General features: G+C 42.0%; 1 protein-coding gene across 3 annotated transcripts in view; it reads right to left on the bottom strand.

Annotated features, from left to right (window-relative positions):
- Window positions 1–26,191, bottom strand: part of GNG12 (G protein subunit gamma 12) — a 108,697-nt gene that overhangs the window by 48,036 nt on the left and 34,470 nt on the right. For 2 of the 3 annotated variants that reach the window (XM_081055440.1, XM_081055441.1), the window contains exon 2: window positions 14,670–14,721. The gene's annotated coding sequence lies outside the window, so the exon portion shown is untranslated. Of the gene's footprint in view, window positions 1–14,669; window positions 14,722–15,687; window positions 15,745–26,191 lie in introns of all 3 variants that reach the window. The other variant, XM_081055442.1, reaches the window with a different exon arrangement.

Genomic DNA, 26,191 nt, shown 5'->3' with positions numbered 1-26,191 from the left:
TTACCTATAAATATTTCAGTGTGTATTTTGTACAAATAAGGAGTTCTTTTACATAACCACACTACAATTAATACTACTATTATCTAATCTACAACCTCATTCAAGCAATTGTCCCGATAATGTCCTATAATTTATAGCAAAAGGAAATTCAAAATTCTACACTGCGCTTAATTGTCACATCTCTTTACTCGCCTTTAATTAAGGATGGTTCCTGAGTCCTTTTTGTATTTCATAATATTGATTGTTTAAAGAGTAAAGGCCAATTATTTTGTGGACTGCTCCTCAGTTTGGGTTTGTCAGCTGTTTCTTCCCAATCAGATTTAGGTCATTCACTTCTGGCCCACAAAAGTGAATAAGCATGATTTTTAATGCTTGGAGTAAGCTTTCATTTTATATGAGCACCCTCTTGTTGTAGAATCGTGGGCTGTTTTAGAATTTTGCTATAACTACAAAATGAAGCTCTTTCTCTTCCTATCAACTATCTATCTATTGGCTTTTCTTCATTAATTTCTATATTAATGATTTATTTGTGATGTTAAAAGAATGGATATTTTAAGGCTAATGATATAGTAACACATTTTTTTTCTAAAAAGCTCTTGTCGATTTGTACTCCCACAGTTGATGAGTGTCTACTCCACCTCAGGCTAAGTGGCCTCGCACACTGGCATGTTATATTTTGCATTGCTGTGTTAGTAGACTTCATCGTAAAGCATGGTTACAAAGGGCATTGTTTCTCTCATGACGCTGAACACATTCATTCGTTTGTTCATTCCTGCATTCATTCAGCAAATATTCACCGAGTGTCTCTTCTGGGCCAGTATTCTCTATGTGCCAACATCCAGCTCTCACGTAAAGAAATAAACAAGATAATATAGCCGGTACTAAGGGCTATGAAATACTTCAGTAACACATCACTGCAGGGGGCTCCAGGTGGAGACAGGCAAAAGCCTGGTACATTGAGAAAGATGACAGCTGGTGTGGAGAGCACAGGGAGCACAGGGAGCAAAGGGTCGGGCCTCTGGCACCTCTCCAGTTTCATCTCATCGTACTCTGCACGAAAATCCATCAACATGTCTGTGAAACACTGCCCTTCGCTAAAAATACAAACCCTATTCTGCGCTACCCCAAACACTTCTTTATAAAGCCTGCCCTTCTTCCTGTCTGTCCCAGTCCGCAGAGTCTGAACTTTAGCATGTTGTAATTTGTGAATAATAATGAAAGCTTGAAAATGCTCTGAAATTAGAGGGAACTCACAAACCATTCTGATGTTGCTCAGCCTTGCAATTACCTGCACATCAAGGAATCATTAATGAATCAGGCTGTCTCAACATCGGATTAATGGCCAGCTTCAACAGGAAAGGGGACAGATGCCCAAGAAGAAAGGTGTGCGTGTGTGTGTGTGTGTGTGTGTGTGTGTGTATTCTCCTCCAAATAAGAGGGGTGCTGGCTGCAGCCACAGGTAAGGAGGGCGGGGGTTAGAGGAACCAGCCTGAGCTGTGGAGTGAGATGAGGCCAGCAGGAACTCCAGCTCCCTAGGCCCATTCCCTCCTCTGGGCTGTGTCAGGGTGAGTCAAGAGGCGAGAAATGAGAGGAGGCTCCCTGGAACTAATCTTGGGGGAAATACACCCTCCCCCTAAATAATGCCTATTTAGTGCTCAGGACAATTGGCTTCCATGCACCGGGGGCAAAAAGCAAACAGATGATATTATCAAAATTTTTTTTTCTTACATAAAAATTGCATGAAATGAAAAATTGAAGTAGACAAAATATATAAAAATATGACCAATAATCCGACATCTGTCAAATATTGAACAATTAAAAGTCACAATAACCTACAAGGTGTGTGCATACTTTTTTTCCTTTCACATCCTTCTTTTGAGGAAAAACAGCCCCAAGTATGCAATTAAGCTGATGTATGAGTAATAATCTCTTAACAGTGCCATGCCCTCAAACACTGAAGTGCATCTTGGGGTTCTCTAGAGCAGAGAAAGGAAAACAAAAAACATTACTAATATAAACACTATGATTGTATGCTCCACTGGGGGATGAAGATCCTGAACAATGGAGATGACACTCGTCCAGGGACACAAACTACCACTTGGTGAACAAAAGATAGATGAGATTTTTATTATGATGGCTTTTATTATAGGAGACACAATGGAAGCTAAATAATTGGGTCAGTTCTAGTCATTAAAAGCAGTTGAGTAATTAACGAAGGATTAATAAAGGTGTCAGGATAAAATCATATTTTAACAGAGGATTAAATATATGGGAAGCTTTTTGTATTTAAAAATATACAAAAAGTGTAGGAAGTAGTACTAAAATAACTATCACCTAGTAGGCCTGCCAGTGACTGAAAGCTCCTTTCTGGCAGTTGTTAGTAGCAAGTGTACATGAACGGAGGCAAACCGGGGCAAATAATTTAAACTAACAGTACTAAATCAAAAGATTTCAACATGGGCAATGGTGAGCCCATGGAGTTTGTAAGTCAGGATCACTCACAGATATCCCATGGGTGGTTCAATATTCCTGTTTCCTGGTTGGTTTTCTGTCTCTGCCACAACCTCAGGAACCTCGAGACTGGTAAGCATTTGCCATAACTAGCACTGGTGGGGAGGCTTGGCACAAAGTCTACTATAGTTTAATAGGTGTGAGCCTTAAACCTGGTGGCATTTTAACCATTTTGCTCTTCACAGATATAAAAAAGTATTTAACCCTAAGTTTAAAATAACTGTTTCAAGACAAAAAAAACCAATAAATAAAACCACACTCAAAACCGATAGACTGCGCCTGTTTCACTGTCCTGACTAATCCAAGGCTGACAATTTCTTTCAAGATTATCAATCAGAACAATGTGGATCCCAGAGATGGCTCATTTTAAACAATTCTCAATTCCTCCTCCAGGGGGCGAAGTTGGCCAGTATATCACTGAAAAAGCAAATTATTTTCAAACTTGGATTTTCACAGTGCTAGAAAGACACGTACAAAAAAGGCCTTTCCCTCCTCCCACTTGAACTATCAATACATTTAATTCTGATGGATTAGTGAAGCACTTTTCGTGCCTTTTTGTGGAATAAGAGGGAAGGGCAATGATAAAAGGCTGAGAAGGAGTAGGCACACTTCGTCAGCACATCAATCCTTGTACGGTGGCTGGCCCATTCTCCTAAAACTTGAGATCAGGGTCATGGTTTTGCCAAAGCTGATATGGTTTCAAGGATATTCCTTTTCTTTTCTTTTTTTCAGGAGAATTCTGCACTGGGCCGACACTGGCTGGTGGGTCCAGCCCTCATACAGGGAGCCTCCTAACCGGCTCCTTTGCCGGGCCACGCTTGGAGCAACCACACACCCTCTGGAGGTCTGAGGGCACCCACCCTGCCTCCCTGCAGGAACGGTGATACCCTTCCACCCCATGGAGGGTGCCTAGTGGCCAAGAAGGAGCCCAGGCAGTTCCTCGCTGGGCCTCCCTCCTCCTCAGTGAAAGGGTTAGGAGCTCCCTGTGGAAACTCAGGTCCAGCTGCAGAAGAGGACAAAGACAAGGGCAAAGCCTATTCCTGAAGAAGCAGCAAACTGGACTTTTAGGGTCCTGGTGATGGCGAAACAGCAGAGAGAAAGATCCTGAGTGAGTGACAATTCTCCCAGGGACAGATCAGGTTTTTGTAGAACCTGAGCCTATACAATTGGGGGTAGCTCTTCAGACAAAGAATACAAAATTAGGAATGGCACATTAGCATCGGAAGGGGTCCTGGGCAGTGAAAGGCCCTAAATCTTAAGCTTCATACCAGCATTAGCTCTGTGGTCAGCTCTGCCCTCTGAGAAGAGTGTTAGCATGAGGTTTCCACGGATGGTTTCTTGAGGTCCTTGAGGTCCGGAGGCTCTGCCTCTGCCTCCGGGAGTGGACTAAGGAGCTAGGAAAGAGTGCAAGGTGCTCTACGGCCCAAAGTCCCCTGTCGGTTCTGCTCCTCTTCATCCTGCCCCAAGCATGTGGCAGATGCTGGATAAACATTCGGTGATAGTGGCTGCTTTGCCTCGTACCTTTCCCTTCCCTTAAGGCTGTACCGCTTCCCTTTCCTCTGACTCACCAGCCATGTAGCAAGTCCCCAAAGAAAGATGACTCCTGAACTGTCTGTCTGCAGAGGTGAGTAAGTCAGCCCTAACTGTAAGGACGGTTTCCTGCTCACCTGGATAATTCATTCACCAAAGGTGTCCAGGCATGAGTTATACAAACTTCAAAATCGATCCAACAATAACGTCATCTTCATTCTATACAACCCTGTATTTGGCACAGCCTGGGCACCTGGTCAGTAAGACACAAGGGACCGGAGCTCTAGCTCAGGACTGCCCACTGTCCCAGGGGGATCCTAAGAAAGAACTGCTGAGGGGAATGTCCACACAATCCTGTTAAAGGGGACAAACCTCCTTAGTCAGGAATCGCAGCTCTGCCATGCGCTAGCTCTCCACACCTGCCTGGCCAAGCCTCAGTCTCCATCCAGTTTAGGTCATCCAGTGAGTTTCCGCCTGCCTTCTCCTCCTCCTCCTTCCAAGACCACCTTGGACTCCACAAAGTTGCCAAGTAGGCCAGTCTTATTGAAAGAGAACAAAATAAACTGATACGAATTTAAAGCACCTAGCTATATACAGGTGCTTTATACCTAGCTATATACATTTGTATATTTTCACAGTCCCTGTAAAAAAAAAAAAGTAAATTTCTCCTAATCTAGCGGCAGAATCACTTATCCAAATCTTAACCAGGAAATGAAGGGAGGCCTAAAAAATGGAATGTTGTTCAGTTTCATTAATGCAGCTTGCTTCTGTATATGCTACAGTTTGGTATTTATAAGCAAACCAGCTACTAAATGTTCTTTCTCGAACAAAACAGTGAGAACAACTTCTTACAGATAACAGTGTCTTCATGAAGCCATTTATCACAAGGGAAAAAAAAAGTGTTCTGCCAACTCTTATCCATAAAAATGGAGATAATATTGTAATGCGTAAATAATGGCCACCATTATTTGGGTGCTGACTGTGTGCCGGGCCTGTGCTAGCACTTCATATAGATTTTACTTAATTCTCTCAATAATCCTGTGCAATATTCACCTCATTTTATGAATGCAGAAACTGAGGCTTTCAGAATAAGTGGCTTGCCCAAGGTCACACAGGTGTTTAGTGATGGATCTGAGGCTGGGCAGGTTGAGCTTCAGTCTTTGCCCCTGGACCACGCAGCCTCTGCAACCAGAATCGCTTTGTACACTAAAGAACTAATGAGTTTTGTAAGATAACAATTTTTATTTAAAGCAGGTAGTTGTACATATTTTGATATTTTTCTCAAATTCCTATTTGATTTTTAAAAAGCTATTGCTGGAGAATTGGGCTACTTTTTTCAAGATTTTAAAAGGTTTTTTAGATATCATCACAATAGATAAATACAAACAAATATAATAACTTCCATTTATTGAACAATACTATGTTGAATTGTGTGGTCACTGCTAAATTCAATGCATGCACTGGTTCCTTTAATACAGCTGTCTTGTGAGGCAACTGGCATTATCCCCATTTAACAGATGAATAAATCAAGGATCAGAGAGGTTAAACTGCTCTGTCCAAAGTATCTCAGTAGCTAAGGAGAGGTTTGAACTCTGGTCTTCCTGCTTATACTCTGCCACCTCCCTACTTCAAAGTAGTATGTTTTAGTTAATAGCCTGCTAACTATTTCAGATATCTAGAACTTTGAATGGCCACATGGAAACTGCTACATTCTTTCAGGACAGGAGAAGAAGATAGGTGAGTAGTGCTAGAGGAGTTCAGTTCTGCTCTCTCAGCCTCAATCTCTAGCATCATCTGGGGAATGGGGCTCATGTGACGTGGGGGAAGGAGGGAACTATATCCTATCATCTTCGTGAACATCCAGTAAAAATAACACGAGGACAAAAACCAGGTTCACACCTGGATACAAAACGTTCAGTCTTGGCCAAGAGGGGTAGTCCATGATGGAACTACCTGAAATGCATTTAACGCCTTTTTAGGCCACCAACCCCCACGTGACTCCAACTTTAGCTGACCCAAGCGTGTTGCTAGCACGTGCCACTGGCTCATCTGAGTCGCTGCCTTTATCATGGGGTGGGAGGGAAGCCTCAACACAGAGTGATCTAATTACAGCATCCACCATCGCAGTGGCCCTACTTGCACACGACAAAGGAGAACACCTTGGCAGAGACCAAGTGCACAACGCTGGGGCCGGAGAAGGCAGAAACATCTGCTGACTCCAAAGGATGCCTCAGCATAAAAGCAAAACTACACAACAGGAGGGGATGGGTGTCTTTGGAGGGCAGTAGGGCACATTCTGCAAGGCTGGATTTTGCAGACTTCGCAGAGTCTGCACGGAGCCCTGATCAAAATGCCCCCATGAGGCACAGCAAATCAGCTCTCAGATCAGGAGAAGCTATGTTAGGGTCATGAGCATGAGAAATGGTGACTGAGCACAGTGTTCCCAAACACTAGATTTCACTTCTATCAAGCACACTTTGGTGTGACGGTAGAGAAAAACTCAGAGACAAAGTCAATGGCTTCCCTGTTGGCTTTGGAAGCCGGTGTCGGTGAAAACCTGGTTTCCACTCGAAATCTCTGCTGCCCAGGCAGATTTTCTTAGAGGAGATTCACACACACACACACACACACACACACACTTCTGACCCCATTAAATAGGAATGTTACCAGGAGTCAGACCTGGCTTCACAAAGAGCAGCAGCTTTCCAACAATTCCAAGTTATCTGGACCCTGGAATGGGCTGCTTGTGAGGGAAGGAGAGAGGGAGGGAGCTCCCCATGTCTGGACAGGTTTCAAGCACAGGATAAAGGACTGCTTTTAGGGGTGTTTAAGAAGTGTTCCTTGTACTGGACAGGGGGTTAACAGTTAATATAACAAGATGCTAAAATGAAAGTTTCTACTGAGGCATCATGATTCAACAGATGGGAAATTCCAAAGCAAGGGGCCAGACCATTATGTGGAAATTTCTAAGTAACTGGTCTAGCTGGCTCAAAGATCCATAAGGAAGATAAAAACAGGTTCAGGACAGTGGAAAGTGATGGAGGATTTTGTGAGACAGAGTCCTCAGAAATGCTCTGATTCTCACCCTCCCCAGGGTGGGTGGGGTCGAAGGGGGTTGGTCTTTCATCTCAAGCCTTGATAAATGGGTTTTAAAGGCAACAACTGGAGGGCTTGATATGTGTCTCCGAGAATCTGGGGATTGGCATGTGATACCTACCTGAGAAAGCAAATGTGAGAAGGGAGCCAAAGTAGTCTAAAGTGGCAGAGCAGACGGCTGTGTTGGGGAAAGTGACTGCTCTCCCCCTTCCCCCATCGGGGGTGGGGGGGTAAGTTAAAGGAATGTGAACTCTGGGCACCAGGAATGCCAGCCTGAGTCTCCTTAAAACAGGTTCTACCCAAGACTGCCTCAGCCTGAGGGTGCGAGGACCCCAAAGAGAGATGGCATGGAAATCAGAAGCTGCTTGCAGATGGCAGCAGCCAGCAGGAGAGGTACTGCCTGAGTCCTGGGAGATCCAGATGGAAAGTTCCAGTGGGCAGTTCTGGAGAAAGCCACAGACACAGCCAAGAGAACCCAGCGCCAAGCGTGACAGGAGTGGTCAGGTAAGAACTTTCCTCTCTCCTTCGGCCTCACCTGGGGAGGCGTCAAGCAGTAGGTAGCTGAAGAAGGGGGAGGTTCTCACTGGCAAGAGAGAAGAGAATCTTCTCTTGGAATGAAAACTGACTGTTCATAGACTAGAGTGAGTATTTCACATTTCCAAAGTGAACGTGTGTGTGTGTGTGTGTGTGTGTGTGTTTCAATGTGGCCATAGACATTTTTTCATTACCTAAGAGTATCCAGAAAAGTCATAGGCCTGATCAAGTTTTTATCAGGAAATGGGGAAAAAACACGCCCCACTGAATAAACTTTAAAGGAACAGTGGGAGACAAGAATAAAGCGGTGTCTTAATTATGTCTCCCAAATCACATTGTGCAATGTACTAATTACAGCTAACCTTTGCTAAGAACTGACTACGTGCTAGGCACCAGGCCAAGGATTTTACAGACATTACATCATTCAGTCCCTCTAACAACTCCGTGAGGCAGGTATTATCTCCTTTGACAAATAAGAAAACTGTGGCTCTGAGAGGTTAGGCAGCTTTCCCAGAGTCACACAGGTAGATAAGTAAATAAATAAAGTAGTAGCCTGGACTCAACCTCAGTTCTGATATCTAACCCTGAACTCTTTTAATGCCCCAGGTAAGTGGTTTTCAGCAGATGGCTGTGACTATAGCAGGACAGGGACGTGGGTCCTGCTCATCATTCCTTCCCAGGAGTCCTTGAGCTAGGAAAACCAAAGAGGAAGAGTTTGAAAACTATGGAATCGCATGAGCTTAGTGGTGTCTTTCAACTCTGGGATTCTAAGGTTCTATCACCTGGAGTTGGGAAGGTGGAGAAAGGTGGACCCACATAGCAGACATGGGGAAGAAGAGAAACTCAAGAGTTTATATGCCATGTTCCCAGAGAGACAGCTGGAAGGAGCGGGCTCCAGCAGGTGGCACTATAACCAACCTGAGGTTCACAGAATTGTAGTCATGTGTATAAATATACAGTTCAGATAATGCACATAAAGCACTTAGCGCCGAGCCTAGCACCAAAGTAAGCATTACATAAATGGCAACTATGATTGTGAAAAGTTGACATATATGCCTCAAAACTTCAACATGTAATTTAATGCAACATACTCAGCCACTGACATCACTGTGTCTGTTCCATAAGGAGCTATGTTTATCATGGACGCTAAACTTTACTAGTTGAGCCAAGACAAGAAACAAACTATGCATAAGATTAAGCTAGCCAAATCTAAAACAATTCGAGTAAGTCTGATGCAATGGCTCTTAAGCAGTAGGTGACCATGGAGTCCTATTGAGAAACTGATGGAAGCACGATCCCTGAAGGGAAGTAAAAAAAAAAAAAAAGTGCACACACACAATTTTGCAAATAATTATAGAAGCCCATTCATTGATTTCTTCAACGCATGACAGATCCATGGAAGCCCATTCATTCTCTCCAGGTTAATGACCACCCCTCTAGTTCCTGAGGATGCAACTTGAGGTCGTCGGGCCAAAAGCTACTGACCAAAAGTGGAGTCACCCATCCTTGCCCTTGCCATATACTCAGCATTGCTAGTCTTGACCACGAAACCAAACTTAGAATGGGGAGTCAATGTAACTGATGCTGAATCCGATTTTAAACCTTTCAAGTTTAATTGGACCCCAAAGTAAGACTTTTTAAATCGGTGGACTCTGGTACCTAGAAATTCTATTTTCTTGGCATGCTGTTTCCTTCCTTCCTTTTAAATAGGAGACTCCATTCCGTACGATTCTGGTGGTCTCGAGGGTCACGCGAACAAGGCATGGCCAAACAGATACTGCTTGTTGTCTACTGCCTATTTCTGGCTCTATTGATTCAGACAAGAAATCTAAACCGGGCCTATTAAGATCCCTTCTTGGTATTATTGTTGGAACAATAGCAAAAGAAGCACTCCCTGTTCACTGAGATTCATACTGAGGATGATAGATACATAACGCTGATGGCTACTTGTGGCACCATGGTAAGGGAGTGCTCGCCCATGAATGAAGCTGACAGAGTTTAGCAGAGCCAAAAGGTGGAAAGAGTGAAAGACAACAGCCTGATGATATCTTGGGAACCCCCGGAAACAGCTATGCCTGAAGCCCATGCCAACAGGGACATTTTAGTCATGTAAGTCAAGAAACTCGTTTAAGTCGAGTTAAACTTAACTCGTTTAAGTTTGTTACTTGCAAACAAAATAATTCTCATAACCCTGTCCTACACAGAAATAAAGCCCCAAAGGAAATTCCCATTCATCGGCAGTCCTTGTGGAATTCTAGGCTCCTCTCTGACAATGATCGTTACTGAATTAAAACTTTTTCATCCTATAACATTCCTGTAAAAAGTCTCGGCTGAACATCACTGTCATACCACCCTCTGCCTTACACCTTACAGTTCATCTTACCAATGCTGCCACTAACCAGGCAATATCTCTTGCAATAAATATTAAAGTTACCAATCGGAAGAAGAGAGTCCCAGAAGAGTACAACAGTAGCCCAGGTGATAATTGGCTACCATGAAACAAATATTTGGAGTCTCATGAGCTTCTCAAACTGCCCTGCTTCTCCCAAAAGATACTGAACACCCTAGTGTCAGAAATAACCTACAGCCATGGGGCTCAAAACAAAAGGAGAGAGACATGTGGAACAAGGAAAAATGGCCACACTGGTCACAGCGGACAGGGTCGATGTAAATTCTGTGAATCAAAAAGCTACTCCACAGGCTGAATCAGGCCGTAGAATGATTTGGGAGTGGGGAGAAATAATATTCACAGAGTGCTTTCAGGAAGTTATTTATTTTTCTTTTAGAACAGTGATGGTAAGTAGATTTCAACTCGTGTGCCAAATCTGGTCCACAGCCAAATTTCCAGGCTCAGCATCAAGAGCCATGACAATCTGTGAAGTCCATCATGGGTGAGGGTGGGGGAGAGTATGAACACAGGCACTTTCCTCTGTTATTCCAGATGAAACCATTATAGTTTATCCTTGGATTAAGCAAGGCCAACAGAGAAATGCATACCTTGACTGGACGGGCTTTTTTTGGACTGTACTCAGTGACATCATTTGCCGAGGGTGGTCCTCATTATTCTAGTTATTACAGGGATATTGTTTGCTACCTTATATGGGATTCTCTTCATGAGCACTCTAGAGAAACTACTCTTAAGTCTTGAATCACAATTAACTTTGCTTCTTCTGAGTCACTAGTGTGCTATTATCTTCTAGCCACCGTGAATTGTTAACTGAGCGCGCTTTCCTTCTGGTACTGATTTCTCAGAAGCTCAGCGACAAGAGTGTGGGACCTGCTGGCAGCAGGGGCCGAACCTTATGTCTGACTTCACCTTACTTTTCCTTCCCCACAGATTCCCTTCCGTCCTCATTTTTCTGCATCTCATTATAGCATATACGTATTTAAAAGCCACTTCAAAAATCTTTGAAAGAAGACAGGCACACATGCGTATACTAGATCAACAGCAATCAAAATAATGTAAAACAAATTGGATGGTGAATGGAGAACCATTTTATAAATGCTGCCCGCTGTGGTGGTAGCCATTATGGGGAAGCCCCAAGTGAGCAGGATGAAAAGGTAGTGTCCTTGGGCCAGGAATAGTCCTGGACTAACCTGTCAGGTCAGCAAATGTCTCAGTCCTCCCCCTTCCCTTCCTGCTTCCTGAGTATCTTCCCCCAGGCCATGCTTCCTTGGGCAGCTGGGTGCCCTCTGGGCCATTCCTGCACATCCTTCACCTATTTTCTCTAGTACGATTGGTTGCTCTCCCGTGTCCAGCTCCTCCCACCAAATCAAAGCAGCTCACACTTCTACAAGACCTTGTACTGGATACTGATAAGTTGTCAATGGTTGGTAGCAGCTTAAACAAGTATTTCCTCTCCAGGGATGAAAGCATGTTAACCAGGTATTTTGAAGAGGAAAAAGACCAAAGGACTAATTCACTAATGGTAGAATAGGCTGTACTTAGGGTACAAATGCAATAGAACAGGGGGATATTTTTATAAATCTCAAATAATTCTATGTAAAGCAGCTGGCACAGAATCACTACAGTTAGTACCGGGCACACAGGCAGCATTCAATACACAGTGGGCACTAATTATGACGATTTCTGTTGTTATTATTTATCCGATAACTAACACTCAGCTTACTCCCTGCCTATTCCTCTATCACTGCCATGACCACCACCATGGGGGTAACCGCCTCTTTCTTAGCAACAAGCCAGCCACAGGTCCACAATCAATTAATGCATTTTAATTACATTGTTTTGGTTTATAAAGCACTTGCACATACCTCATGCGTTTTGATATTCTTGGCAATCCGCGAGTTAATTATTCCCATTTTACAGGTAAGGAAACTGAAGCCCCAAAAAGTTGAGCATACGAGTATAAGGTCCCAGAGCCAGGAAATAGCAGAGCCAGGGCTTAAATCCCAGGTCTCATATAAATTTCTTGTTCTTTCCATAACAAGTGGTTTCCAACTGCATAGCAATCACGTCAGAATCATCTGAGTGCTTTAAGATTCCTCCTCCATCCCAACCTCCAGACATAATGAATGTGCACGGCCCAGTAGAAGGGACTAGGAGCTTATATTTCAACAGGTGCCTCATGTAATCCTCATGAGCAGCTGGTGGGTGACCAAGTGCAGTGTCCATGCTGCTTCCTGGTTGACTAAGTACCTGTTGAACTCTCAGCCCTGTGCTGACTACTGCAAGGAAGCCATAGGTAGCCTTGTGCTCTTAAAGCGCTGACAAAGCAATGGAGAAAGTAAGACTAGCCAAGAAAGCAGTTCAGAGCAGGGATGATCATGGCAAGAATTCGGACAGCAGGAACAGGCAGGGAAGACCACAGTATGGAGGAGGGAAGATTCTACTGGATCCTGCAGAATGGGAAGGATTTCCAAATAGAGAAGGGGTGAGTAGCATGAGGTATCCTCAAGAGAAATGATAAATAGACTAGTCTGGCTAGAATAAAAGGAATAGTGGGAAGGGAGCAAGAGAGGATGGGGCCAGATAATGGAAGTGGAGAAGCCAGAGAGAAGAGTCTAGGCTGGTGTGGGGGTGATAGGGAGGTACTGACAGTTTTTGAGCAAAGTAACATCCTAAAAAATGAATTGACAGATGACTAGTGTGGCTGCAATGCAGGGACTCAGCTCCCACTCCCTACATAGAATGCAGGATATGGCGAGGCCAAAAAGGAACACTAACGGAGTCACGGATAGGGGGTTCATACCACTATATTCTCGATGGCGGCTAGTTCAGACACAAAAGCAAACATCTGCCAGAACCCCAACGAGGGGTCTTCCCGCACCCCAGTCTCACTGGTGGCCGGGCGAGACACAGGAAGTAGGATCCACATGATCTGCAATCTACCCTCCATGCTTTCTAACCCCACTTGCTAGCTGCAATCCACCATCTGCTTCTCTGCCAACCAACCAACCCCCACTCGCTAGCAGCAATTCACGCTTGCTAGCTTAGCCAGGCAGTTATATTAGTGGCTAATGGCTAACTGGTTACAGCTGATGGCCAACGAGTCACAGGTGATGGCCATCTACTACCTGAGCCAGCACCTTTCCATGTGAGGTCGAGAGCCTGGAAACTGCTCTCCTGGCTCTGTCCCCACAGTGGCAGTGCTATATAGAAAGAAGGAAGGGTTGGAGAGTGGAAAACCTGGTATTGGCAAGAGTACCTAGGAACCTGCTGAACTGATTGGGATGGCAGATGACAAAGGGTAAGACCAGGATTACAGGGCCTGATATTCAGAATGGGAAGAAAGGACGGGTTATAAGACAGGAGTGTGAACTGAGTCCTCTCACTCTCCGTGATCTTTCATTCGATCATAGCTATTTTTACGTGATTCAAACATAAAAACATTAAATGGTAGATTGTATGAATGGCCACAATTCTTCCACTCCCTGTATCCATGTTCCTTGTAATGTAATTCTGCAGCTGCTCTCACCAAGAGGTAGAATCTCTGTCTGTAACCTCTTGAATCTAGGCTCGCCAGATAGCTTGCTTTAGACAACAGAACGTGGTGGAAGCAATGTAGTACCAGTTCTGGGCCTCACAATGCTTCTGCTCTCTCTTGGTACCCTGCCCAACCCCCATGTGAACAAGCTCAGGGTAGCCTGCGGGATGGTGAGACATATGTCTTAGTCATTGTCATCAATCCAACTGAGAGCCAGGTGACCTCCAGAAACAAAGGCTAGCTGACCAGGACCTGTAGCTAACTATAGATACATGAATGGTCCCACCTGAATTAGAAGAGTCATACAGATGGGCCCAGTCTAAATCACCAACCCACAGAATTGTGGGATGAAGAAATGATTGCTGAGTCACTAAATTTTAGCTCAAAATTTCTGGCCATAAATTTGAGGGTGGTTTGTTATGCAGCAAAAGCTATCTGCTACACATTGCAAATAACAGTATTACCAGAATATCAGGGAGTGATGCGACCAGAAAGCCCCAGAAGCCTTCTCACTTAAAAAGTATATTACTCTCCTAGCTCTAAAGGAAATTTTCTACCACTTGCAGATCTGTTAGCTCACAAGAATCACATTCAGGTTCAAAGAGAGATGAGAGAAAAAAAAGAGAGCAATAAGAAAGCTAATATGTTATAGCTGTGAGCCAATTTTCATTACAACACACTGCAAAGAACTGTCTGCATTCCTTGGCTGAAGCAACACTTTGTTGTTGTGGATACCGCTTGAAACTAGCGGACCATCAACAGGGGACTGGAAATAGTTTCATTACAAAAAAAGTTTTTATTTTAATAGTATTTGGCATGTAATCATAGATCTTTTCTCTGCCCATGTCCTTAGCAAAAGTACATGGATTGATCTGTTGTTTTTAAGGCAGGAAAACATCTTAAATCATTTGAGAGAGAGAGAAAAAAAAAAGTGTGAATAAACAGACATCTAATCATAGTACTAGTAGGGACGCATCTAATTCAGAAGTGTAAAAATCATACCCAAAACAATGTCAAACAGACACTTTGTTTTAAAAATGAAAGAGAACTTACCAGTAAGACTTCGTGTGGCCCACCGTTTTCAGGTTTCAAGTGGAGGAATAATCTGAAATAGAATTAAAGATTCCATAAGTAAATCCCATTTAGAAAGGGTGTGTTTCTGATCCCAAGTGACTGACATAATGTTGAGTATTATTTCTTTAGTTAAAGATTAGCAAAGTTTTTTCTGGCTCCTGATGGAATAGGGAGAGTTTTTCGCCTACATATTTCAACTTCCTGAACAGAGAGCATTCTCTCATCTACTTCAGGGAGTGCTGAAAGGCTGAGCCCAGTATAACTATAAATGGTAGTGTTTTCATCCAAACCCCTCCAAGTCAGCGGAAGTCTCCCTAGTTATTGCTCTTGCCTTGGTTCCTCAATCCCCTTCTACTGGGACCAAGCCATGTCTCCCTTTATGGAACCAACTAAAACAACAAATGGTCCAGCATAACTTGAATAGCAATGGGAGGAGTATACAAGGCTTTCCAACACTGGTCACCTTATCACAACCACAATTTTTTTGTTTTGTTGATAATGGTGAGCCTAAGGCAGTGCTGTTCAACAGAAATATAACACAAGCCACATATATAATTTTATATTTCCTAGTAGCCGCATTAAAAACGCAGAAAGAAAACAGATGGACGTCATTTTAATAATATAGTCTGAATTTATTCAGACTATTATTTCATCACAACCAATAGAAACAATTATCAATGAGACATTTTACTTTTTTTTCATACTAAATCTTCAAGGCCCAGTACATCTCACCTCGGGCTAATCACATTTCAAGTGGTCAGTAGTCACAGTGGCTGGTGACTATCACACCACACAGTACAGGCCTAGGGAATCTGTTCTTGGCCTTCAGGCCTGGAATCTGTTCTTGGATCTGGCAGGGCTCCAAACTGAGTCAAATGCATATGGGGATCTTATTCATCTATTTTCCTGCTCCTGGTAATCCATCATTACCCCATTCATGACGTCATTTTAGTAGAAATAACACTGTAGTAATAGCAAATACTTATATAGCACTTACTATGTGCCAGCTGTTTTCGGTATGTTCCTATGTTTCCTCAATTAATCCTCACAATCACTTCATGAGATACGCATATTATCATTCCGATTTTGCAGTGAGGAAATTGAGGCACAGAGAGGTTAAGTGACCTACTCAAGGTTATACGATAGTAGGATTCTAATTCACATAGTCTGTCCCCTGAGCCCATGTCCTTAGCCGCCATACTCTCAATTAAATTCGAACGGCTCAAAATAAGATAATTGCTTTCAGTTTTAATTATAACCACCAAGTGATCCCAGGCTGCTCTCATGATACATAGTCAGATAATAGCAGCGATGGCAGATGCAAGAGTTATGGGATATGCTAACAAATTAAATTAAACACAATTTAGGGTGAGAGCACAAAAACCAAAAGCAGGCCTGGGGTCAAAAGACTGCATGCATTGCATCTGGGGGCCTATCTGGATGACCAAAGTGGGGGTGCAGGGGAAGGTTGATGTGGAGCCTCTGGAAATCTTGTCTTCATGATTTTTCTGAGAGAAGGGTCTATCACCTTCATCAGATTCCCAAGGGTTTGTAACAGACATCTCTATATCTGTCCTAGCAGGGGTAGAGAGTAAGAGGAAGAATCAGGTAGAAAGAAATTAAGACAACACATCCTTTTCACTTTATTAATCTGTGCTTCCCTAAAGAAATCACACCTACTAAGACAAATCAGATCCACACATGTGAACTCCCTGCCCAAATCACAGGGAAGGAGGTTGGTCAGTGACACTGTTTAGAATCAAGAGGCCATAGGCTGAGGGCACTGTGGGATATTGCTGCCCCGTCTCGCAAGCTGAGCCCAGAACCTGCTGAAAGTCCTTCAGTGGCTTCCTCTAGGTTCCTCAGCCCAGTCTCCAAAGCCCCAGGGAGCTCATGCCTGTCCTTCTCTCTGGGCGCTCACCCAGGCATCTTGTCCTTTCGTAACACATACCTATTACAGGTCCCTACATGCCCCCCACTCTCACTCTGCTGCACCTTTGCAGATTCTGTCCTTTCTGTCAAATATGTCCTTTCCCTACAGTATCAGCCTATCTTCAAGTCTCAGTGCAAGTCACCTCCTCTGGGAAGTCTTTGTGAACTCCTTTGGCTGGCTTAGGGACAACTTCTCTACAGTAACAGTAGTATTCATTCAGTTCAATCAATAATTATATACTACTACTACTGATAATAACAAAGGCTGATTTTTATGGAGTTATGTACCAGGCACTGTTCCAAGTGCTTTGTGTGCAACTTGAATCCACTCAGTAACCATATGGTGTAGGTTCTTTTATTACCCCACTTAGCAGGTTCACAAACTGAGGCATAGAGGTTAAGTCAGTAGCCTAAGGTCACACGGCTTTTAAGTGGCAGAGCCAGACTACGAACCCAGACAGTGTGGCTCCAAAGCCTGCTCTCTTAATGCCTGTATCATACCTGCCTCTCACTATGTACCATGCCCTCTACTCTCATTGTCTCCTACTTTCCTCCATTAATGCAAGTGGCTCCTGTGTTTTGCTTTTTCATTTACTGGTCTCTCTGTCCACCTGTTTGCAGAAGTTAAGAATGTGTCTAACTCATCTTTGTCTTTCCAGGACCTAGCAAGGTGTCAGTATATAGTAGACACTCAATAAAAGCACACACAGGAAAACACTGGAACAGCATTGGAAGGATGGGGACAAAGCTATAAACTTGGGCCTAATAAAGACACAATAGGATAAAAAGTTTCTGAATATGAACTTTAACGAAGCAAGTTTTAACTTCGTCTTCTAAATCCAGCCAGTGCCAGGGAATGTTCATTTCCCAGGGCCTGTTTGGTACTAGAAGAGATGCAACTCGGAGCTTGGCCAACTTGATCGTGTCGCCAACTAGTTCATCAGTTTCATTTAACTTTGCACATGGATCTAAGTAACAACATGCCCCCTGAAAGCCTCTGCTGGCCATTATAAAGGAAGGCTAGAAAAGATACTTTCCTTTAAAAAAATGAAATAGAAAGAAAGGACACAAAACCCTGTTTCTTAAGGCTTTCTTCGTTTCAAATAATTCAATATGAGCATATTCCAAATAGTAAAATAAACAAACAAACAAACAAAAAACAGTCTCATGTTGAAAAATCTCCTTCTGCTGTCCGGACATGACTTTGCCATTTTATACCCTGAATTCCATATATTTCTTTCCATCACTATCTAAACTCCCCTTGGATGAATACAAAAAGTGACCTTAACAGTGGGAAAGACTCAAGTTTCAAGATCTGGGACATACACAGACCTCTAGGAAGAAAAAGAACTCTTTCTAGCTCACGTCAGAAATTGCATCTGGACCATGGCCCAGCCTACCCACTCACAGATAAATGCAGTTAGCCATAACGCCCACCTTTCCTATAGCAGCCAGAATGTAAAAGAAACCGCCAACTTCCCCTGTATATGGATGTTACCATCATCTCATCCCATCATTAAAACCAAATTGTAAATTTTTTATTTGACTCTTGGTATCTCATCTCCTTCCACAATAAACATTATGATTGAGAGGTTTACTGAGTACAAATTGTGTACAGGCCCCTGCTGTAGGTGCTGGAGAGACAGCAGTGAATGAGATAGACAAGGTTCCTGATACAGGGGCTCTCCCATTGTAACGGGAGATGGAAAATAAATATGTAAAGAAGTAAGTAAAATAACTTCAAACTGTAATTAGTTCTAAAAATTTTCCATACAAGCAGGGAGTGATGTGACCTACTGTGTTTCCCTGAAAATAAGACCTAGCCAGACAATCAGTTCTTAATGTGTCTTCTGGAGCAAAAATTAATATAAGACCCGGTCTTATTTTACTATAAGACCAGGTCTAATATAACATAATATAATACAATTAATATAATAAATATAATATAGTATAATATAATATAACATAACATAATATAATATAATGCCGGGTCTTATATTAATTTTTGCTCCCAAAGACGCATTAGAGTTGACTTTCTGGCTAGGTCTTATTTTCGGGGTAACACAGTAGTGCAAAGTTTAATAGTGCCTCTTTGGTAGCAGTATGGAGGAGTCTGGAAGAGGTAACAGTTGATGAATGGGTCAACGGTGACCAATCTAAGGCCCTCACTTGTTCAGGTGAGATATGATATATCCTGGTTCAGCAAGTAGAGACAGAGAGAAGTGGACGGATTCAGTGTAGTTCTGGAGGGAAAACAATTAGGACTTGCTGCTGATAAAGCAGATGCAAGACATGAGGAAGACTCGGAAGGGGTCAAGCAACTGGGTCGATGATGGGTTTGTTGGAGGAGAAACAGGTTGAGAGAAGAAAATCAAGAATTCTGATTTGACTTTGTTACCTTTGAGACATCCAAGCACAGATGTCAAGAAGGCCTTGAGAAGTATAGAACTGTGCTGTCCAATACAGTAGCCACTAGCACATGTGAGATTTAAATTCAAATTAAATACAATTAGAAACTAATTCCCCCAGTTTCATGAGCCAGATTTCAAGTGATCAAGCAGACGCAGAAGCAACTACTTTATTGAGTAGCATGGGTATAGAATATTTCCATCATTGTAAAAAGTCTATTGGGCAGGATTTGTCTAGAACATACATGATAACTTGTAGACTCCCTTCATTACTATCAAGTTTATTGCAATTATAAAATGTACAATTACAGGAGCTCCCCCTTATGTGCAGGGGAAAAGTTCCAAGACCCTCAGTGGACGCCAGAAACCATATACAGTACTGAACCCTATACATACTGTTTTTTCCTATACATACATGCCTACGATAAAGCTTAATTTATAAATTGAGGCACAGTAAGAGATTAACAACAAAAACTTATAATAAATAGAACTGTACTGTAATAAATTATGTGAATGTGGTCTCTCTTAAAATATCTTATTATACTGTACCCACACTTCTTGTGAGGATGTGAGGTGATAAAATGTCCACATGATGAAATGAAGTGAGGTGAAAGAGACAGTAAGTAAAATGAGAGTCACTTGGAGCAGTGTAACTGACATGGCTACTAAGTACTAGCTAACAGGCGGGGAGTATGTATAGCGTGGATATGCTGGACAAAGATGATTTATGTTCCCAGAGGGCTGGGATGGGATGGCCAAGATTTCATCACACGACTCAGAACAGTGCACAATTAAAAACTTATGAACTGTTTATTTCTGGAATTTCCCATTTAATTTTTTTGGACTGCAGTTAACTGCCAGTAACTAAAATGGTGGAAAGTGAAACGGTGCATAAGGGGACAACTAGATAGCCCTGGGAGAGCTTTAGCTTTAAATGGCAATTGGATTCTGATCTTTCTGAACATATTTGTTTCTAGTCTCATTTTAATTCTCTAGAAAAAATAACATAACAGTGGCACTATAGGAGAGTGGAGTGAACACTAGATTTACAGGCCTGGTTTTCAGCTGTCTTCACTACCAGGGATTTCCAGTAAATCACTTAACTTGTATGTGCTTCAATTTCCCCATCTACAAAACAGGGAGTGACCCTGAATGAAGTATATTGAGAAGTATGTTGGAGAATGTTTCCAGCTCTTGAGATATCTCCACTGTTCTCTAGTCAGGTCTATTATGTTTTCACTTGCAAATTCTGACATGATGTTATCTCAGATGGCAAAATGGATATAAAAGGGCCTTTGAAACATATGAAAGACCCTAGTATAGTCATAAAGGGTCCATGTTCCACAAAAGTGAGGCTAAGTTGAAAATAATATACCCTGTGCCTTGAGTCCATCACAGAATCTTGTCTGTTATTAGATGGCAGGGATATTGAGTTTATAAATACAGTATGTGCCCAAGAATCACGAATCAAGTCTTGAGCTCCAAAGGTAAAAGGTAGTAGGAACCAAAATGGTGACATTTCCCCCCATTGTGCAAGGGCTTCTATCCCGGGGCAGGGCACACCCTGAGTGGGTGAATTGGCCTACTTTAATCAAATAGTGCCACCCTGTTATCTCTGCCTTGAGACTGGCTCCTGTCTGGAAGAGCTGGTCTGGGCTGTTCCGAGGGAGAAGCTCTTCCTTCTACCTGGTCACTGTGCTTAATCCCCAGAGAGCTTTTAGAGACTTAAATTTTGTTTGCAATTGAGTAGCGGGTGATATAGGTCCTTAACTAATTTGTAAATAATTTGGTGGTGAGGGGAGAAAGTACCCTGATTATGCCAAAGCTAGTGAGAAATTATAAATATACATGTATTCCTATTTTGCCAAACTGTTAAGAGACTATATGAAAACAGCAAACAATTCATTGAAATGTTACACATAACATATATATATATATATGTATACATATATATATATATATATATTTTTTTTTTTCTATTGAAAGAGTAAAGGCAGTTTTTGTTTTGTTTTGTTTGTTTGTTTTTCAATGACAATTTTACAAGGATAGCAAGCTTCTTTCAAATTGACCCACATCCCCACTGTCCTAGTGCTTCTCTTGACTTTTTTGCCTGCTACCCTCCATAGATGCACATGTTTTTATATGTCTATGCTGTAATTTATATTAGTAGTAAAATTAATGAAGGCATTGGAGTTGGACAGATCTAGGTTTGAATGTTGGCTCCTCAACTACTAATGAGCTGCAAACTTTTGGACAATTTACCTCTAAGCCTCAATTTCTAAAGTGTAACATAGAAATTTGCACATAGCTGCTGTAAGGATAAAACGGGAGAATGTTGGCACAGTACCACTAGGAAAGAGTCCATAAATGATGGCGATTATTTTCTTCTTTCATTTTACTTTAAATCTTAAATACTTTTTATGTGTTTCTACACATATTCATGATGATTGTCTAAGGGGCCTAATAATAGTCTTTCATGTTGAAAAGTCATAACTTACGAAATCACTCCCCGAACGCTGAATATTTGTTATTGCCATTTTTTATTATTATAAATAAGATTGCATTGGATATCTTCATGCTTTAGCTTTTTTTCATTCCTTTAACTTAGTTCCCGAGATTCCCTACAATAATACCACTAACAAAATAATGGAGAATTTCTGGAACCTTGACATTTTATCCATAAAATGGTATTCCTAATGCTGTTTAAATTTGTGTTTCTAAGAAAATTAATGAGGGGGAACACTTTTTTTCCTTTGTTCATTGATGGCCTGTCACCTTGAAAAGCAGTGAGTTTACATTCTTCGCTTATTTTTGTGGTAGGATCTTGATGGTTTTCTTTGGAACTTGAATGAGTTCTTTGCAGTGCATGATAATCAAGAGTTAATACACATGTATTTGCTATAAAAATGTTTCAGATATTTTATAATTTTAAGATAATCTTTTCATTTACACAGCATTTTACTAAACAATAAGCAACAGCCATATTTTGTATGAACCTCATGACCTAGGATATTGCTTCTTGGCAGCTGTTTGGATTTTGGTTGCTTTTTAACGTCTATTTACAATGCACTTTGATTTTCACAGCAACCCTGTGAGTTGGGGAGTCTGAGAATTCCCACTGTGTGGCAGAGAAAACGGAGAGTCAGACAGGCCAGGTGACTTAGACAGAGCCACCAGATCCTGGATATTGGCCAAGTCTGGGCTCAGGCCTTTTCCTGAACCAAAGGACCTCTCATGAAAGGAAGTTTGTGAGGTAAAATGAAGAGATGTATATTGTGCAAAATGCTTTCTTATCGAAAGCACCAGCTCCTCATCATTTCCTATTAGAAAGCCTTTATACAGGGCATCAAAAAAACCGTGCCTGCTGCACTGGAGGCACTCAAGAAATGTCAGTAGTATTTGAGGAAATCCACCAAAACAAGGCTTTACGTAAGTGACCATCATTAAGCAGTTTTTATGCAGTTAAAATAACTTAAATAACTTAGACCTAAATTAAGTGCTGCCTTTTTTAAAAAAAACCTAGTGTGAATGCCACTTCCTTCCCCATATTCCTTCACTCTTTGGCTCAATGAAACCCCTCCTCTCCTAGAATTTCTACAACCTTTACCACTTCCGACCTTTTATTACAAGTACTTCAGAATATGTTTTACCTTTTCTACTAGATGATAAGGAACCAAGCGTCCATATCTTATTTGAGTTTGTATCTCCCAATGACCTTAGGCCCTGCTCTGCACAGAGGCAGCACTCAGTCGGTGTTTTTCATGGAGCATTAGGGGAAGAATTTTATATAGTTCAGAGACAACAGTTAAAATAAAAAATTACAGTTTGGTTAAAGATCAGAGGATTAAAGTATAGGTTGCATTCATGTGTGCTTTTTGCTACAGTCCTCCTTATTTTCGCAAGCATACTATCATGAGACAGTTCTAATACACTTTTAGGCCAGAAGTCCACATTAGTTAAACAATACTAAACCACATTAAACAGAATGTCCAGAAATGTTTCCAGCCTTGGACAAATCTCTATAATTCTGTAGATATATCTGTTATGCTTTCATTTGCAAATTCTGACATAACTCATTCCTTAGAAATTCACTGTGTACACAGACACACAGAAAGCTACACACACACATGCACCACATAAGCACAAAAGTCCTGGTTCAGCATTTGGGAAAATCTCAGATAAAAATATGGAACATCTGTTTCCTAACATCAGGAAAATTCACAGGAAACGATTAATGTTTACTAAGGAGAAAGAAAAATAATCTGAATCAAATTATGAAATGAAGCATCCAAAATGCACAATTTAATACAGTATAGTCTGCGAGTCATCAGATCTTCAGAACTGAGGGGAAGAACCGCACATTTTACTGAAACCTGTCAAAGTAGAAATATTTTTGTTCTGTGTATATACAAATAAACATAAAATTGTATGCCCTTACCCTACATAACATTCTTAGGTCCTATTGGTATTTACGTAACCCTTGGCAGTTTGGGTTGGTTGCTGCGTGTGTATTTTCCTAACATGCTCAGTGCCTTATAGCGCAAATTAAGACCTAACTATACTGGATGGTGGTCCCTGGATGGAGAGCATGTGGCTCTTTTGAGAAAGATCCAGAGTAGTTTATGTCTCCGCAGGAAAGCAAGAAGGACAGTAAATGACAGGGCCACAGCACGGCTAAAGCAAACTGTAGATGAAGGTGGTTTAATTGCCCGGCGGCTCTTCCACTATCCTGCTCCTTATAAGCTTCTCTGTACCTACCATGTCCCTGGCAACGGGATGGTGCTGGGGATACAGCAGAGAATAAAATACAGTCCCTCTCAAGGAGCCTACAGTAAGTCATGCGGACAACTGGTCAGGCAATTATAGCTCCAATGACACATAATTTAACCACAGTAAGCGAAAGGAGCTCTGAGAGCACACAGGAGAGGTGGCTATACCAGCCTGGGATGATCATGGAAGGCTTCCAAGAGGAAGCAGTATTGAAGCTTAAGGGTGAAGAATGACCAGGGTTAGCATGAAGCTGAAAGGAGGGAGCCATGAGTAAGGCAGAGGGAACAGCTTGTGCAAATGCCCGAGAGGAAGCAAGAGTACCTATGCTCACTAGGGGCTACAAACCGCTTAGTGCACTGTATGTAGTAAAGGAGTTTCTAATGAGAGAGAAGCCTTACTACCTAAGAGGCAAAAGCAGGCAAACCCAAAGCGGGTAATCAGTGAGAACACGGCGCCAATGGAAACAACCCAGGAACTCTAGCACCCTCACTTCAGAAAGAACTAGCACTGACTCATCCAGGGGGAACAACCAAGACCCTTTTAGGTGACAAGCTTCTAGAGGATAAGGAGACAGACTGTTCCATCAGAGATGATGCTGATCCCCAACTCCACAGAAAAACCAATAGGCAGCTACCCAACCCCAGACAGGAATAGTGAGCAGGCCTTATCACAAGCCCATGAGGAAGACAGAACTACGCCCATTTTACAGATACATTGCTAGAAAAAAAATATTTATTGATATTCCTCTCTGTTCATTGATCCTATATGACTAGGGAAACCAACTTATGTTGGTATGACTGGGACTTTCCATTTTTAGCACTGAAAGTTCTAAATCTTAGGAAACCCCTCAGTGCCATGCAAACCAAGATGGTTGGTCACCTACTCAGAGTTTGTGAGGTGCACAAAGTGGACAGTAGGGTTTATGCCCCAGGTTTTTATACTGAAACTGGTGCAAAGTTAAATGTGGTCTAATCCCCTGGGAGCTAACCTGGACCCTTTGAGTTATGGGACCCTCTGGGATATCTTGGGGGGCTTATCTGGGGATCCTATATCATTTACAATAATTCATACGGAATAATATTTGCAAAGCACAAGACTAGCTTAGGGCTTTGTGATCACTAGCTGTCGTGCTGAAGGGAAAGCATCACTTACTTAATGCTTACAGAAAGCAGTAATTAGTCAAAAGACTGAATTTAATTTTTGTTTTTGTAAACTAAAAATTAATCAAATATCTTTCAACTTTAACTTTTAATATTGAAAATCTTCCTTAAAAAATTAGTCTACTTCCCCACACAGAGTAGTAAACATATTTTCATATTTAACTAAGGATCTTACAGTGTCCTACCCATTGCAATTACTTACATTCTTACTGTCCAACAGACAGTTAAGCAAGTTTAGAAGGCAGAGAAAAACAACACAACAGTTTCCAATAAACACAGCCACAATAGGATATTGCTTTATGGCTATATTTGACAGGCAGAGAGTGGCTGAGAAATCTGCACAGAATGAAAGTAAAAAACTGGGCCTTGTACAACTACAGCAAAGAAAATGACCGCGGACTGTGACTGAGATGATGGCAATACTTGAGCTGTGGCTACAGTGTTGTTGACTTGGGCAGCTGCTGCACACAGTTCTTGTCTGACAAAAGGGAGCATAGCTCTTCAAGAGCACTCCTTTCCCTGCAAATGGGTAATGAGTACAACCGTGCCTGAGGAGGATGCAGGACTTCAAACTGATAAGAGCCATGGGCCCACCATGAAATCCTGTTTTAAAGGCATCCCCCTCAACCCCCCAGGAAGCTCAGCTAATGTTAGCCAGGCTCAGTACTCCCTGTGAGAACTCCTGACCTAGCAGTGCACAAAGATATGCGCCTTAGACTCTGGCAACAAACAATGATCTCCAACACATTTCTGGTTCGTTTTCAATGCAAAAATATTTTCAAAAGCCGACCATGCTATTCAAGCCGACCTTGAATAGAGCTATTCAAGGAAAAAAACACTATTGAGTAAGGTTCATTTTTACTAGCCTCAGGAAAGTTAAAAAAAAAAAAAGTAACATTTAGAGGCATTTATCACTGGTAATCTATATTTGAACTATGATTCCTTCTAAAAATTTCAATTTTAGGGAAGGATTGTGGGTAACTGAGATTCTACTGTATGTTGAAAATAATCATTCTGCCCACGACGCTTAGTTTTCTAGTTGTATCACTCCTTTCAATGACACACTTTCTGTTAGACACTGAGAGAGAGAGAGTCATCACAGAAATATTCCGGTTATGTCCGCCGCACAGAGTCAGGCAGCATAATAAGGGCAGGATGCAGCAAAGGGCACTGCCCTGAGCGTGGGTCAGAAAAACAAGACATGGGAGGTTTTGTTTTCACGCTGCCAGGC

Source organism: Rhinolophus hipposideros (genome assembly GCF_964194185.1).
Source record: "Rhinolophus hipposideros genome assembly, chromosome: 8".
NCBI lineage: Eukaryota > Metazoa > Chordata > Mammalia > Chiroptera > Rhinolophidae > Rhinolophus > Rhinolophus hipposideros.
This window is presented reverse-complemented; position numbering and strand designations above follow the sequence as displayed.